At 38.8% G+C, this 18,506-nt stretch overlaps 1 protein-coding gene across 8 annotated transcripts in view; it reads right to left on the minus strand.

Annotated features, from left to right (window-relative positions):
• FAM110B (family with sequence similarity 110 member B) overlaps positions 1 to 18,506 on the minus strand; it is a 142,852-nt gene that overhangs the window by 108,183 nt on the left and 16,163 nt on the right. For 5 of the 8 annotated variants that reach the window (XM_044780179.2, XM_044780176.2, XM_044780175.2 and 2 more), the window contains exon 2: positions 173 to 269. The gene's annotated coding sequence lies outside the window, so the exon portion shown is untranslated. Of the gene's footprint in view, positions 1 to 172; positions 270 to 10,759; positions 10,855 to 18,506 lie in introns of all 8 variants that reach the window. The other 3 variants (XM_070481227.1, XM_044780177.2, XM_070481226.1) reach the window with 1 other exon arrangement.

Raw genomic sequence — 18,506 nt, forward strand, 5'->3', positions numbered from 1 at the left:
AGGCAGAAGAGGAGGGGAAGGAGGGAGGGAGAGTAAATAGGAATGGACAAGGGAGGGGAGAATCAGGGAGGGGGACACCTAAACCACACTCAAAAAATAAAAGGTTGTATTTGCTTTATAACCATCAGAGTTATACATGAATTTAATAACATAATTTTTAACATGTAATTACCTTTTATTTCCTTTTCAGGTCTTAGAGAGTCTTGTCAACTTTCGATTCAAGACCAGAAAGAACAGGACAGGTGCTCTGGATGTCCAGTTGGGGATTTCTAAAGGAAAAGGACACAGATTAAAAATTATTCTGGAGACTAAAAATGATTAATTTTTAAAGTATCATTAAATGAAACCAATTTTCACTTAATAACAGACAGAGCATATTTCCTAATATACCTGGGGAAAAATTGGGTCTAAAAGCCTCTTTCAAATATAGTTCCTCTAGCAAACTTTAAATTGATTCTAGAAGGAAACAAAAATCAACCCTAGGGTAGGCTTTGTTCGTGCATTTAATGGAAAACAAACCCAAGGAGCCTGTGTACTGCCATCAGCCGTGGAGACCCCGGGGTGCCTCCTCACCCCCGGAACCACCACATCCTCTAGTTCACAAAATCAGGCAGGAAAGGATGCAGCCCCCTCGCAGACAACTGTCTAACTGGGGAGGGAAACAGAGAGACTACACTTCAGAAACTCTGTTAATGGTTGAAGGGGAATAATATGTTACAAATCAGCATCTCATCTTGTCTTGTTTTCCAAATGCAGTTCCAACAGCAACTCATAAGCAGCACCTAGTCGTCCTGGGACTCCCCTCCCCTGGAGCAAGGACAGACCTTGGAGGCTACACCGCCCCAAATGAAATACAACATTTCATTTCCAGGAAGGAAACAATTAACCTTGACCGGGCACACACTCAAGCTCAGAAACGTGACTCCGCTTTACAAAGAGGGAAGAAACTGAGGCTTTCTGAAGGGAGTCATGTTGCCAGGTCTGTCTAACACGTAAAGCTTTTTACTATATTTGGAGACACTTGAATGAATCAGGAAAGTGATTGTTATCTGGACATCTGGCAACGCAAAAGAAAATATCACGGTGGAAGATTTAACTGTCTTCTCCTCTGGCATCTGCTCTCGTCGTATGCCATCAGTCGAAATAACTACCTCTTTATGTTGACTTGAAAGTGGGAGCTAGCAGGCAGGGAAGGAAAATGCTCTGATTGCAGTAGCTATCTTTTTTGTTGAGATTTACTCAATATTTTGCATGGTCACAGGAGTAATACACAGTGAAACATTTTAAGGAGGCACTTGGGACTTCCACAGATGATGGCTAACAACCACTTCATTAACATCGATGCCAGCTTCCCGACCATCGTGATCTCCTTTCTGGAGTGATGTGTAATGAACCATATGCCAGGAGTTTATCAGTAAGGCTGCAAATCTTGACCTAGATTTTGTACAGCCTCAAAAAAATGAAAAGAAAGCCTGAAAATGTCTATTTAAGTAACAAGACTGATACCTCCCACTCTCACATTTAAAACACTTTCAAAACAATCTACTTTCCCCTGTCCCATGACCTAACAATGTTCAACAAGAACATAAAGCAAAAATTAGTACTAGATTAAAATAAAAATAAAAACTCCAATTTCTATGGCTCTTTTTGATTGCTTACTACCGGCAATTTAACATTTTATTTTCTCTGCCTGCTGAAACATAGGGGATTCCAGGAATTCAAATGAATAATATCACACACACTTAACAAGACGTTGGAGAGATTTTAATCCAAAATACCTTTGGGCCCAATTGAAATTGATTGTGACTCACGATAACAAAGTAAAAAGGTTTGTATTTCACTATTTTGCAACCAGTATTTTTTGTTTTGCCCTAAAATTCTATCAAAAATTCCTTTTCATCTTTATCATCAGTTTTGCCTTTTCTTTCTCATACTTTTGAAAAGAGAAAGTAACAGAGCTGAACCCTTACTCTAATGATTCAGAGATAGAAAAGTCATACAATTTTGATTGGAATGGAGAATAATACCACCTATGAAGAATTTGATGATTGGATTTATCTTCAAAGTTGCCATGTGATATCCAAACCATCCTAATAAAAATAAGTCACAGCACATATTCTTGAAGCTAAGGGATCATCTTCTGCTCCAATCTACTCATCTCATATCTGAAGACATGAAAGCCCAGAGTGGTCAAGTGACCTCTCCAAAGTCACAGAGCTAAGCTGGTCCTAGATCTCAGACTTCCTAGGTGCCAATCCAGAGCTCTATTAGATCATAACTGATCTTTAGTTTTCATAAACAACCTCTTAAGAGCTTGTAATTTCATCTATTTTTCTATATATCTATTACTCTACAGAGCATGAACACGACTTGCTGAGTCAATTCAACTTTATGTCAATATGAAACAGTACTCAAAATTATCAAGAACATTCTCTGCATTTTGTTCCACTGATAAAGCTAGATTAAACCATTAAAGCCCATGAGAAATCTGAAATGAGATTTGGGACACTCTTAGGTTGTCAATCCTAGATAATCTACTCTAAAAATAGAATTTCCCTTTCGTATTCATAGTCAAATCACAATCATAGCTTTGCTACAATACATTTTCAAGCAGATTTTATAGATAGCTATCAAGCAAAATACAGGTATTCTACAGGTAAAGTTTTACATCAGCAGTTTTTAGAATAAGAATTTCAATATAATTTACTATTCGATCCATCAGTTGAGAAAGAACTCTTATTCTCTAAAACTCTGGAATCATTCAAGAGCACTTAATTTACCTAGATCAGCAGTTTATTACATTCCACAGTCATTTGTGGACTCCCTGGTTATCTCCATGGTACAATGCTACATGCAAGAGAACCAAAAAGCAGGAGATGACGTCCTTGCCTAGTGTAGCCTGATGACTGAGATCATTAAGGAGGCTTTCGCGGTGGCAACTGAGCCAAGCTTTGCACGTGACGAATATATACGTATGAGTGTGCGGTTAGAGGGTTAGTTAGTAAATTCACATGTGGTTTTCCCAGAGAATATGAGTTGACATTCGGTAGAGAGTGGAGAAGCAAGGTAAGATTAAGTTAAAATAGGCAACAGAGGACAATAGAATCCCTCTACACACACCCAAAGGAGCAAACAAAGGGCAGAAACAAAACATCCATTGAAAGGGATTCCTTTCATGAAAATACGCCAGCAACAAAATACCTTCCTTATATTTCTTCATATAAACTCATTGATGGTATTAAAACTCATTGCCAGACAAACTCCATTAAAAAAAAGATTGAAACACACACTTTCAACAAAGAAAATAAACAAATGCCAAGTAAGCACAAGAAGTTATCTTCAACTTAATTATAGGGAAATGCAAAATAAAACCTTAATAAGATATCACTATATACTCAATAGAATGGCTAAATTTCAAAGGGCAAAAATATCAAGTGTTTGCAAGGATATACAGAAACTGGAACTCTCATACAAGGCTGGTGGAAAATTTAAAATGTTACAGGTATTCTGAAAAATAATTTTTGCCGTTTCTTATAATGTTAAACATATACTTACCATATGACCCAGCAATTCCACTTCTAGGTATTTACCTACGAGACCGCTAAAGACACAAATCCCACACAAAGACTTGTACAAGAATGTCCATAGCAGCCTTATTCATAACAGTCCAAAACTTGAAAGAACTCAAATGTCCATCAACTGTTGAGTGGATAAACAAATTGTGGTATATCACATAAGGGACTACCACTCAGCAATAAAAAGGAAAGAATTACTGATGTGTGCAACAACATAAGTAAGTCTCAAAAACATTATACTATGGGAAAGGAGACAAACACAAAAGACTAAATGTATAATTCCATTTATATGAAATTTTAGGGAAGCAAAACTATAGCAATAGAAAGCAGATTAATTGCGGCCAAGGGTAACGGGGCTGGGGGAAGGGACTGACCACAAAGAAGCTTAACAGAACATGTTGGAGGGATGGAAGTGTTTTATATCACGGTTATAATTGCTGGCACATGACTGCATATTTGTGAAAATTCACTGAATTAGACACTTAACATCAGTGAATTTATTCATATATGCAGTATACCTCAACAAAACTGATTAAAACCAAAACAAAATGCAGTGCCACCATCATTTAACCTGAAAATCATTAACTTCATCGATAAGACCTGAAATTCCTTCAGCAGATGGTACTCAACATCCTCAAATACTTATCAAGGATTACAGCAATCAATAATGACTAAGTACCTTGAGACCACCGAAAAAGAAAGAGAAAAACCAAGTCAAAAATAGAGATACTAAATTATTCCATTTTTCTACAATTTCCAATAGGTTCTGCCTTTATAACAGATTTCCAAAAAGTGGCCTAATAATATTTATTCTAAGATAAACTTCCTCACCTCAATGTAAAAGGATAATCTTCCTAACACTACTGATAATCCATGGAGGGAACATATAGAAGACATAAAAATTACCAAGAGATATTAGAAAAAAACCAACAAGTGTAGAAACTCGAAGAAATATGGCCAGATTATGAGTTGACTCCAAAATGATTCTTTAAAACGCTTTGACATATTAACTGGAAAACTGGACACAATTCTCTATGATGTAAATAAAGATATAAGACAGGCTCATCAAAGTTATAGCTGACTTTACGTTAAAAATGGCTAAAATGTTATATAACAGAATTGTGATTCAAAATGTGTGGCGATGGAACAATTTCATAGCATTAATATCAAACACAGGTCAAGAAAACCAAATTGCATTCCTTCAACAGATATTTCCTGAAGGGCTACCATGTGTTGGTCACTACACTAGATAGAGAAAGACACCAGGATTAAGGGCGAGCCCTTACCCTTCCAAAGTTAATCATCCAAAAAATGTAAGTAATGCACCCCATGGTAGAAGTTATAAACTAATTAATCTGAAAAAGAACTACAAGTTTGCGTGTATCACTCAACTCTTAAGTATGGCAATAAAGACTAGCAAAACTGCAGACTGAACTAAAAGAAGTATCGATTTCAATACAAACACACACAAGTCTGACTCTGCTGAATTATTGGGGTCCGGGTAACATTCTACCATGCTCTCGATGCACTCATTACAAGCCCCCTTCCAAAGCCCAGTTTAGGTGCCTGAATCTTCTGCAGTGTTGCCATCTCCCCACTACTAAATCCCTCTGGTGATGCAGGAGCCTGGAATTACCCTGCACCTGCTACACGATGCAAGCTGATGTGAGCACTATCAGATCTTGACAATCGGAGGCATGGGCAGACAGGAAGGGGAAGTGCCTGGGAGTCGGGGTGAAAGGTGAACTGTCATATGATGGAAGAGACATCATTCTGAGTGGCAGAAATTATAGAGAGGCAACATGGCTCACGATAAGAGCATTCCAGCATTGAACAATCTCAAATTTGAAATACAGCCTCATAAGGTAGGGAGCCTCATAAGGTAGGGAGACCATAAGTTTACTGAACTAAGAATTTAGCCATACTCTATTCCCAATATTTCATCGTAATGTGCTACCTGGATCACTACCATCACCTCACAACCTGTTTCCCAATGCCCAGATTTTCAACCTTGTAGGTGGTAGCAAAATTGATCTTTCTCATATCCAGTTATGATCACGCCCTCCTATTGTGCCCCCATGCTACTGCCCTTACACTCTTTCAGTGACTCTCCACCACCTACAGCATGAAGGCCAAGCACCACTCAGACTGGCACACAGGGCCCCCCATCAAATCTTTGCCACTCTCCCTCATATGCTGCGTCCAGCAACTCTGCACCACTGCAGAACCCTCTCATGTGCTATGCTTTTTTTTGCCTTCACACCGTGCACATACCATTCACTGTCTGAAATATCTTTCATGTCTCCTAATGTGCGTCTGGATACTGTAACCCACTCGTCCTTAGCCCACAGTTGAGACAATCCCTCCATCGAGAAGCACTCCCTTGGCCTCTCCGTGCTTTTACCACTTCCTCATCTCCTCGAAAACATTCACCCTAGATCTAGAGATTAGTTATGGCTGTTATCTCCCCAATAAACCATAAACCCTTGGCTGGTTATCTTAATCTCCAGGACTTAGCCCAGAATGTGACACTTTATAGATATTTTTGAACACGTCAGAGATTCCAAGATAGTCCAGTTCTATATGTCCTGTCTGACCTTATACCCATCAGCAATGTATCCACTTGGGTTATGCAAGAGGTACAGAGTAAGTTCAGGCAAATGCTGTCATCTTGAGGCTACAGAAGCTAGAAGGTGGACAACTCTCTAAAGGATTCAGGCAGCCTTAAGTTGGGATACAGCATTGGAGCCAAAATGATTACTGAAAGGACATCAAGGGGCATTCTGAAGTCAGCTGGGTTCAAATCCTGCTTCCACGCCTTCACTATGTGACCTTGAGTAACTAACTTCAACCTCTCAAAGCACCAGTTTCCCAGTCTGTCAGATGGAGATCACTATAGCCCTTACCTCAAAGCATCACTGCGAGGACTAAATACCAATGTATCATAAGGGAGTCAGCAAAGGAACCAGTACATGGCACTCCCTAAATGTGGGCTGACTGCTCAGCAACCTCCTGCTGCTCGCTTCTTCACCACCAAGTGGAAATAAAATCTACTTTGGAGTAAAGTGCTTCAACAAAAATGTGTAAAAATGCCAGGCACATAGTCACTTAATAAAGGTTTCTTCTTTTTCAGTTATGGATCATTGATTTGTGAACATTCTAGAAAATTACCTTTCCTTTCCAAAAGGCAGGATTATACAATTAGAAACATCTTCTGGAGGTTCAAACTAAAAAGACCATTATCACCGTAATGCTCTGCAAATGCTGTGAAGACACCTTAAAAAGAGGCCTTTTATGCATTTCAATAATTAATTGATTTGCACTGAGTTAAAACAGATCCCTATATTTCTCTGGGCTTTACAAAAGAGAAAAAGCACACTGAAAAGTTTCATTAAATTCACTCAAATGTATCGCATCACTTTCGTTCACTGATTTTCTATAAACAGTAACACTTAGCAAACCCACATAGGTCAAAGAAATGTTGTATCTGAGAGAGAAATTTCTGAAAAATGTCATAATGGAAAACCTGTAAAATGCTTACTACAATGTCAATATCACAAATTTCTTTTAAGGATAAATGCAGTTGGTTCCAAATAATACATTTTTTACAGAGTGTTGCACACACCTCAAATGTTCATTTTTAACACTCTTAAAACCGATACTCAGACACACAACTTATTATACAAATAAATGGTTTTAAAGCTAAAACGTTATTAACTGGTTATGATCCAATTACTAATATTGTCATTTTGTAGGTTTTAATGATTTTAAGTCAGTAGCTGGAAATAATACCTCATTTGGAAAAGATCAATAAAATTACAAAGAAACACAGTTTATAGCAGTCTCCAGCCTAAATGCCAGCAGCAGCTGCATGGAACTGTTATTTAGACGCAGGAGCATGAATATAAACAAGAGTGATTTTGATACACTCTGTGGGACTCATATGCTACTCTGGGAAGAAAGAAGCAAGGAGCTGCTTTCCTCAAAAATTTTCGAGCTGTACACCCCCAGTGATGTCCTAAATCCCAAAGATAGGAAGAGAGATTTTCTTTTTGGTCAGCATGGCTCTTCAAAAGTCACTGTACTTCTCTGTCCAGCAGAAACTGTTGTAGAAAATATGTATTTTACAGTCACTCAAATCTTTATGTGCAAAATCCCTTATTCACCTACATTATGGAAAACATCTTCTTCAAGATAAAACACAGGAGTAAGCAACTCACTACAATCTAAGTAGAAAGCATTTATCTTATTTGGAGGCTGATCTTAAAATTTTTTTCAATTTTTTATTATGGTAAGATACACATAACATAAAATTTATCATCTTCACTATTTTTCAGAGTACAATTCAGTGGTATTAAAAACATTCGTGATGTTGCATAATCATCACCACCATCCATTTCCAGCACTCTTTTTGTCTTGTAGAACTGACACTCTACACCCATCAAATAATAATTCTCCACCCTACCCTCCCCTAGCCCCTGGCAGCCACTGTTCTACTTTCTGTCTCTATGATTTTGACTACTCTTAAGTATTTCATACACGTGGAATAATACAGTATTTGTCTTCTTGTGACTGGCTTATTTCACTTAGCATAATGTCCTCAAGGTTCACCCATGCTGTAGCCTATGTCGGAATTTTCTTAACTTTTAAGGCTGACTAATATTGCGTTGCACGTAGATGCCACATTTTGTTTCTTCATTCCTCTATGGATAGACACTTAGGTTGCGTTCACATTTTAGCTACTGTGAGCAACACTGCTATGAACGGGTGTACAAATCTCTCTTCGAGACCCTGCTTTCAGTTCTTTTGGGTATATACACCCAGAAGTGGAACTGCTGGGTCAGATGATAATTCTACTTGTACAAATAATCATTTTTTAATGACTATATTAAATCGGTCACTATGTTCCTTAAAAAATAAAAATAGAAATTATGTAATATTAACTAACGCTAGAATATCATAGCAAGAAATCATGCCAACAAATTTCTGTTTTCTGCTACAATTATAAACTGGCAATTTTCCATCCTTCCAGGGATCTCCAAATAACAAATAAGAGTGTTGATGAGATTCAAATCTCCCTTCTTTTTTCCTTAAAAACTTAGTCTCCATTAAACATTCAGTACTGGACTACAAGAGGGACTCTAAGCATCACGTAAGCTGTTTGAAAGACACACGCTCCCCATTCTCATCAAGCACGTGGGCATGACTTTCCCACATTGTTTCTTTGGTCCTCAAGAGACCAATCTCTGTTTAACAACGCTGAGGTCTGGAGCTCTCCTGTCTAGGTGAGAAGCATAATTGGAGTCCCTTTCAAGTGCTTGCCAGAGCAGGCGGCAACGATTTGAGGCCAAAGAATCTCTACTTTTAGCTTTCTCTAAAAAAAGCTATTCGTCTCATTAATAAGCAAGTGTAAGACAATGCTAACAACAGCACTGGTATTTTCTGCTATCCTACAAAAATTAAGCGTAATGTTAATAAAATGTAATACAATCTACTGTGCACTTCTCTTTTTTTAATGCCTAAACACAGGCTTTATTGAGACAACATGTTTTATATTATGACATTTTTTTTTAATTGTGGTAAAATACATACTTATAAAATTTACCATCCTAACTACTTTTAAGTGTATAGTTCAGTGGCATTAAGTACATTCACACTGTTGTCCAACCATCATCACCAGCTGTCCCCAGAAAGCTTTTCACCTCGCAAAAGTGAAATTCTCTACCTGGTCAACATTAACTTCCCGTTCTCCTCCCCCCAGCCCCTAGCAACCACTGTTCTGCTTTCTCTCTATGAATCTGACCACTCTAAATACGTCATATAAGTGGAACCATACAGTATTTGTCTTCTTGTGATGGCTTATTTCACTTAGCCTAAGTCCCCAAGGTTCGTCCACAAGGCAGCAGGTATCTACTGGGCACTTCTCACTTCTCATGTGACAGGAAAGCCTTAGCCTCAGAACAGAAACATACAGCCAGGTGCCTCTCCCTGTGAAGCCTTGTGAATGGCTAAATATAAGCCGTCATGTTTATGAAAGCGAGAGCCTGACTACACTAGGAGGATCCAGAGAGCCTACCAGCATCAACCGCGTCACAGAATGCTGCACACAGCTCCCTTCTCCCTGGAGCACCCCTGAAACCTTCAATGCTGGCTCCCAGCAAGGGAGCAAGTGGAGTGTGTGAGCAGGCCATCTCTGTCAAGTAAGGTAAGGTTTCATATTGACTGTCTGCTATATGCTATCTTTAGGGCTTCAGGGAAATTAATGTCAAGATAAATGACTGGACAGGAAAGACTGACACTGTGAATAAACACCAGATTAATGGCTCCATTACATTTAAGGCAATTTTGCTATCTTAACGGCGATATTAAATTGCATGATAAAAAATACAACTTGCTCCATAAAATACAGCATTTGTTATATGACCTTTTGCAGTGTTTCTTTGGCTGTTTGGCTGTTTTAGGTAAGCCTTGTTCCTCAACTAAATTAAATGTTTCACAAACACAGTCTAAATTCTTCTATGTCCATTATGTTCCACACTCAAATCAATGTCCACAATAAAGGAGCTACCGGATAAAATACTACTGGCTGATCAAAAAGTAATTGATAGGACAATCAAACACATAAAAAATAAACTGCTTAATCATCAGGAAAAAAAAAGTAGTTGAACAAGGTAGTATTTATAGCTTAGTGGTTAAAGACATACGTTTTGTAGTCAAACAATCCCAAATTAGAATCGCAGTTCTACTCAGGGTTGCTCTGAATTAAATAACAATACATTGAACACCACTGGCTTGTAACCTAAACAGAGTAAATAATCAATTACACTTCAACCATTAGTAGCAGAAATGTTATTGCAATGGAGTGAATGTTTGTGTTCCCCCAAAATTAGTATGCTGAAATCCTACACCCCAATGTGATGGTACTAGGAGGTGGTGCCTTTGGGAGTTGATTAGGTCATGATGATGGAACCCTCATGAATGGGATTAGTGCCCTTATAAAAGAGACCCCAGAGAGCTCCCTTGCCCCTGCTGCCCTGTGAGGATACAGGAATGTCACGTCTATGAACCAGGAAGTGGGCTTTCACCTGGACCTTGGACTTCCCATTCTCCAAAACTGAGAGAAAGAAATGTTTGCAGTTTAAGCCACCCAGTCTACGGCAGTGCAAACAGACTGAGACACTTACGGATCTGCTGTATGCATCTTCAACTTTTCCTGTTTTCTGACTTGCATTTGATTGGGCAGCTTCATAACTGAGGAGGAGTTGGTCTCATGCAAGTCCTAGAGAACAATGTTTGATTTTACTTTTTGTTCCCTTTCAGATAGCCTATTTTGTTGGCAGCCATCACTAACTAGGTGTGGTTCATTAGTATTACAAATTTTAGTCCTGGAAAAAGGAAAAATTAGAAGAATGTCACTCAATACTTCAACTGGGCACTGATCATCTGCCAGTACTTTCCACGGTCAAACCCAACCAGAAACCAGAGGGCAGGAGAACTCACTGATGGTCTACATACTTCTGAGCATTTACTTTAAAAATGCATATGAGACTTCCATTTCCAGTTAGGCTACAGAGCACGTGAAAGGCCTTTTAACTTATGGTAACAGTAAATTTCACCTGGGCAAAATAAAAACATACTGTTCTGTGGGTCTAGGGAAGAGTAATAAAGGCAAAGCAGCCTGATGACCCACACTTTAACAAGAAACAAGGCCTTCACAGGTGAGCTGAAAGTCAGTCTAAGCTGCACATCTGAGGGCTGTGCCTAGCTAGGCTGGATCAGGGCAAAGGGGAGCCCACAGAGAGACTCACAGGTACGACGAGAGAGCCTTACATGACAGTGTGAGCTGGCAGGACAGAATAGAATCCGGAAGAACAACAAATGCAAAAAAGCAAATTACCTTTCCTAATAAGTCTTCTGACCTACCCTATCCCCAAAATGAGATAAAAAAGCAACAGTGGAAAGGTTGGAGGCCAAGGGAAATCACATGGCCCATGCATTCTCATGCTGCTTCAGTCTCGGAATCCAAAGGCGAATCAAAAGTGTCTAAAACCCTAGTCCAATCCACTCCCAGCTGAAATCCTGACAAAGATAAAAAAAAGCATATTAGATGAGCTCACTCTAATTAAAGTGCAACTCACACCTTAGCTAAATTCTGAGGGATCTGAATGTTCAGCTCCTCACCCTAACCTCCATTAAGAAGGAAGAGCTTGGGTCAAGCCCAGTGGCATAGTGGTTAAATTCAGGTGCTCTGCTTCACTGGCCCAGAGTTGACAGGTTCAGATCCTGGACACAGGCCTGCACACCACTCATCAAGCCATGCTGTAGCAGTATCCCACATATAAAATAGAGGAGGATTGGCACAAGCGTTACCTCAGGGACAATCTCCCTCATCAAAACAACAACAAAAAAAGAGGAAGAGCTTGTGCTCTCTGAGCAATGAAACAAAATACTATACTTCAGTCTCTACCATTTTATTCACAACATCTGGAATACAATTTAAATAACAAAATATATAAAGAAATAGGAAATTGTGATCCATAATTAAGAATTAACACAGTTAATAAGAACAGAATCACAGATGACTCCATGAATAAAATTAGTAGTTAAGGACTTTAAAACAACTATGGTATATATGTTAAAGAATTTATAGGAAAATAAGTATAGAGTAAGAGAAGAGATGGGTTATTTTAAGAAAGAATAGAAACTCTAAAATAGAACTAAATAAAAATCGAGGACTAAAAATATAATATTTCAAATAAAAAATTTATTGGATGGATTTGTTAGCTGGACATTAAAAAAGAACAAGTCAATAATCTTAAATTTTCCAAATTAAAGAGAGAAAAAGAACAGGAAAAAAATTAACTAAGTATCAGTGACTTGGAAAATAATATCAATCAATCAAAAATATGGATAATTAGAGGAGAGGAAAGGAGAGAGATCAATGAGATTAAAAATATTTCATGAAATGTGACTGAACTGTATCAAATTTGAAAAACATCAACCCACCAACCCAAGAAGCTCAATGAATTCCAAGCAGATAAATATAAAGAAAACCAGAACTAGGTATACCATAGTCTAATTGCTGAAAACAAAACATAGAAAGAAAAATTTTTTAAAAACAAGGGGATAAAAAAAGACATCACCCAAAGGGAAACAAAGATAATAATTAATGATGGCAAGTTTCTCATTAGGAACAAGACAAGCAAAAACGCAACAACATATTTAAAGTGATAAAAGGAAAAAAGAAAGCTGTCAACTTAGAATCCTAATCTTGGCAAAATTATCCCTCAAAAATGAAGGCAAATTAAAGAAGTTTTCAGCTAAATGGAAGCTAAGAAAATCTGCCACTGGCAGACCCACTTTATAATAAATGATAGAGGAGATCTTCGAGTTGAAGGCAATAATACCAAATAGAAAAACTCAGATGTACAGGAAGGAATGAAGATTGCAGGAATAGTAAAAGTATCAATAAATATAAAAAAGTATCTTTTTCTTTTAAAAAAAATTTTAAAAGATAATTGGCTGTAAAGCAAAACATAATAATATATTGTGGGGTTATAACATATGTAGACATAAATATATAACAACAGCACAAAATATGGGAGGAAGGTAAACGAAAATTTATGGTTGTAAGATGCTTAGATACAATGCAAAGTAATAATATCAATTCAACGTAGAGGACCATATATATGTAAAGAATATGCATATACTATATACTATATACTATATACATGTTCTAGAACAACTAGTAAAAAGAATAAAACCAAAGCTGGCCTAAAAAGCCAAGGAGATAAAATGAAATACTAAAAAATACTCGATTAATCAAAAATGAAGCGATGAAGCAGGAAAGGACAAACACATCAGACAAAGAAGAGAATACAAATAATAAGAGAGCAGACTTAAAATGAACTGTGTCAATAATTATATTAAACGTAAATGGATGAAACCCTCAATTAAAAGGGAGAGTTTTTAAGACTGGATTAAAAAAGCAACAGCTAACTATATGCTATTTATAAAAGGCACACTTTAAGTATAAAGACCAGATAAGTTAAAAATAAAAGAATAGAAAATACATATATTTAAAGTATATATATAAAAAGTATGTATACCATGGTGTGTGTGTGTGTATGTCATGCACATACTAATCACAGAACACTGGTGTGGCTAAATAAAGTAGACTTCAAGATAACAAGTATCCCCAGAAATCACAGAGGGCAATATATAGTGATAAAAGAGTCAATTCAGCACAAAGACATTAAGAGTTTTAAATGGGTATGTATCTCAAACTAAATGAAGCAAAAATCTAGAAACTAAAGAGAGAAACAGACAAATCCACAATCATAGTTGGGAGATTATCACTCTACACTCAATAACTGATAGAATAAACAAAAAAAACTGATGAGCATAAAGAAAACTTTAATATTTGAGCATTCAAAGACATAATAATTAACTAGCATGTACATTCTTTCCTAAATAAACTTTAATGTTTGAGCATTTAAAAACATAATAATTAACTAGTATGTACATTCTTTCCTAAATAAACACTACATTCTATAGCCCTGTGAAATGGAAACAGAAGCCTACTCTTTCAGGTTTGAGAATAAAATGATCGAAATATGTGAGTGCTAATAACAGTGCATTATGAAATACAGGGCAATCCCAAACACTAAAATATCCTTTTTTAATAATTCTTATGAATCCTATTCTTTATGGCTTTCCCCAGTCCTAGGGAACTACACGACATTAGTATTGGTCTGGGCTCTTGTATTCAGGTATTTTTCAGCTTTGGTTCTGACACAAGTATTAAATACATCATTAGCACCTTTCAGCTACTTACTCAAATGAAATATCAAATCAAATCTATTATCAAAAATCAAACAGTGTGTTGCTTTCCAAGGTACTGAGGCTTATCAGTATCTTCTTTCACAATTTATTTTTTAGAGACTTTGGAAATCTCTCAGAAAACATTGTTATAATGTCTGCTGTCATTACACTCAGAGTTTTCCCAATTAATCAGCCCTTGGTCTTCATGCCCCTCAAAGCCACACAAAGAAGAGGCTGCTTCCCCTCTCCACCCACACTGATGCAAAGTTCAAGCCTGAAGCAAGGCTCGGCTCTCAACCCCATCCACAGTAAGCACCACCTGAAGCCCTTCCCTAGAGATAAAGAAGCCTAAGGTGGGGCCCTGAAGTCTTTATTTTAAATATGTATCTCAGGTGATTCTTATGAAAAACCAGCTTGCACCTTAACTCTACCTTCAGGTTTTCACAAAGATGCAGATAAACACTCAGCCCTGCACTCACTGGCCACAAGACCTTGTGCATGTCAATGAATCTCCTTCCACCAGTCGCTCATCTTTAAAATGGAGACATCCCCACCCTGCAGGAGTAAAGGACTAAAGGAAGCAGCACAACGCCGTAAACCGAGCAGGTGCTCAAACCTTTGTTGAAGGAATGGATGAGAAAATATGTACAGCAGGCAACACGGTCATGCCCATGCTGCGTGGTTCAGAAGCAAAGACTTACAGGATGATGTCCAAACTCCGCTACCCACCACACTATGTTTCTCCACTCCTCGAATCTTTCCCCAATTCAAGCATTTCACTTTACACTGCAAAACTAAACTGCTTGAAATGCCCCAGACTTGCCATGCTGTTTCACGCCTCAGTCCCTTGACTTGGTCTGACCCTCTGGCTAGAATTTCCCTCCTGAATTTCTCCCTCAGCTTCCCACTCCCAGCTCATCCCGCCACCTAGCTAACACCTTAAAAGGCTCAGCTCAGATGGGACCTTCTTCAAGAAAGCCTCCCTGGACACATCTCCTCCCCCACCTTTTAGGCTGAGCACATTGTACTCACTGTACCATCTTCTCCTGGGCTCCTGGAGGGCAAAGAACATGGCAGATGTCTGCCTGGAGCATTTCCCAGTGCAAGGCAGCACCTCAGGAAACTTGCTGATATGTGGTGTTAGGCAGCAAGCCAGTCTGGGACGTTATGAAAGATCATCCTTCCGGCAGTTCCCTGGCCAAGAATTTGACCTATAACCAAAGCAGTTCCAACAGCTCCCGGAAAGGCCCCAGGTGGAGAGGAACGGAGCTCCCTCTGCCCACCAACAACCAGCATCGCCTGTCCCCTAGCTGAGCCACCTTGAATGCAGCGCCTGCAGGCCCGGTCCAGCCTTCAGGAGACTGCAGCCCCAGCAACACCCTGACTGCAGCCTCCTGAGACACCCTGAATCCCCACGGAAATGTCAACATGGGAAACCTTTATCATTGTGAGCCACTAAATTTGGGGTCACTTGTTATGCAACAATAGATAACACAGATTTTACTTCAACTCCCAGGTTTCTTTTTGACCAGTATAATCATTTATCTAAAAGTATCTATTTCACAGATAAAAAAAAAAATCATCAAAGGGGCAGAGAGAATACATGTTCTAGTTCCCTCACCAAAGAGACATCGGATTTCTCAGATTCTAAAATTGTTTAAAAGATACCCTAGTTTCTGTTTTGTGAGGTTTTCAGATTAAATGGGTCAACCATATAATTAAACCATAAAAATAGAATGAGTCGAATGATATAATAAGAAATAGTTCAATATTCCATGAGTTAAATTTGTTTCCAAATAGGACTTATTTTAATTATAGAATACACGTCACTAGATGTCAGATTAAATCCTTGTAACTTTTTAAAAACATGCTTCAGTTCACTAAGCGCAGTTTTACTTAAGGACCCAAGACTAAACTTCAAAATTATCTCCACTATATTCCTCCAAATTTAATCAATTTAATAGTATCTACATTAACTTCTGTTGAAATAAGAAAAAGTGTTCCAAGAATGTAAATTTTATGTACTCTAAAACAAAGAAGAGCCAAGCTGTCTGAAAATAAAGAACATCAACTCATCAGCTAAAAAAATGACAACGCCCAAGAAAAGGATACTCTTTCATAAAAACATTTTTTTTAAATCTTAGGAAATAAGTACATTTTCACAGCCCAAAGTCTTGATGTTAACAAAGATATCTCTTAATCACTACATTTAAAAATATTTTATAAAAGCTGAATATGCTCCAAGAAGAGATTTCCACTAAAAATTTTTCTTTTAAAATAAAATATGAAGATCATAGTTTTGCTTCCCAGTGTCTAAAAATGCTTGATAAATGGCAACCCCAAAAGCAAATTATAACTGTACTAATATTTTAAACATGAAAATCTGCACAGACTAAAAACATATGCAAAATGGTTGGGGACAACACACATATGCGTGGCTTATTAAGCAGAAGTGTTATAAGAAAAATTACACACTTTGTTTCAGATTCTTGATGAGAAGGTTAAAGCCTGTGACACCACAGGTCGTCGTCTCTAGGACTCTTATAATCCTTTATGCCCTACTCAGCATTTTCCCTACAAAACTTCCACCTTTAATCATCCTCCCTCCTGCCCAGGATCCTGCAAAGCTCACCGCACCGGGCGGCTCTCCAGTTTAGCACCATGCGCCTCTAAAAGGAGGCCTTCACCCAGACGAGCAGTTCAACATCATCAGGAAGCATGTTACAATGCAAACTGTCAGGCCCTCCCTAGACCCACTGATCAGAAACTCTGGGGAAAGACTGGCAATTTGTTTAACCCTCCAGGTGACTCTGGTGTGCTACAGTGTGCAAACCACTCACAGAGATCACGGCCTCCTAAAGCCACCTGTGTGTCACTGTCACCTCAGAGGCGACATTCACAGTCCCCTCAATTCCCACTTGGGGGAGGGTAGCCCAGGACACTACACAATCCCAAGTGTTCTTACTGGCTCGACAGTGGACCACGGAGTCGGTAATCCTGAAGGGCCTTTCAAGGAAGAACTGATGGCCCCAATAGTTCCCATTTTGCTTGGCCCTTTGCCAAGCCAGAGAGAACAGAAGGCAAAAGCATTAACTGCACACGTAGATGCCGGGATCTTAATGCACAGAAATACCCTGTTCCCAGGAGGCCCACGTTCCAGTCTCATTTCTAGCATAGTGGCAAAGGCTCCAGAACTGAAGGCCGGCTACCTCACTCCTCTCCTCCTCAGCTAACAAGCATTTATCAGTTTATTTCAGTGTTAAAGAGAGATGTGACTTTGTTTTCCAACACTGTGGCCCTCAGAGAGTGCCCTGAATAGACTCCGTTAAGTCTACCATGGAGCAGAGCTTCTAAAGAAGGATGAAATAAACGCAAAATGAGAAGTAAAAAAGATGGTGCTAGAAATGGCAACAGCCATGGTGGGTTATGGGTGAAGTTGACATGTGTCAGGATAAAAATAATTGCGGCCTCAGCACGGCGGACAGAAAGCCAACTGTCCAGCCCTTCCAGACCCCTCCTCCCCATCTCAACAATAGAGTCCACTTCATATGACAGCCCATTCTGGTCTGGGGCACCTCTGACAGTCATTAAGTTGAAACCTGCCTCCCTATCACTTTCCCCCATGGGTCTTGGTTTGACAATCTGCAGAACACACAATTCGATAATCCCTCCACCCCACAAAGGCCTTCCCAACACAGTCAACTACTGTGTATGAAGCCCAGGTGTGCACCAGGCTGGGGTGGTCATCTTGCACAAGACAGCACTGCACACCCACATGAGCCCCTAGTGTGGATCTGAGGATAGCCATTGGGCACATCCCAAACCCTCCCCCTTCATACTTTTATGCTGGCCTTGAGATTTCTTGCTGTTATATTCCATCTTTGACACATTTAGGTAAAGATCCTGGAACAGGTATTTGTCTTCTCTTGCAGTATTGAGACAAATCTTCATTAAGCAAAGCCCAGCCAACCTCAGTTCGAGTATACAGCCTAATTCCAAACATGGCCTTTCAGGAGGGGGAGATCCTCTAGGAAAACCCACCTGAGGGTCATCAACAAGCACTCCCAGGCCTGCAGAAGGGACATCCCAGAGTGGAGTGGAACTCAG

This window comes from Equus asinus, chromosome 12 (genome assembly GCF_041296235.1).
Source record: "Equus asinus isolate D_3611 breed Donkey chromosome 12, EquAss-T2T_v2, whole genome shotgun sequence".
Lineage (NCBI taxonomy): Eukaryota > Metazoa > Chordata > Mammalia > Perissodactyla > Equidae > Equus > Equus asinus.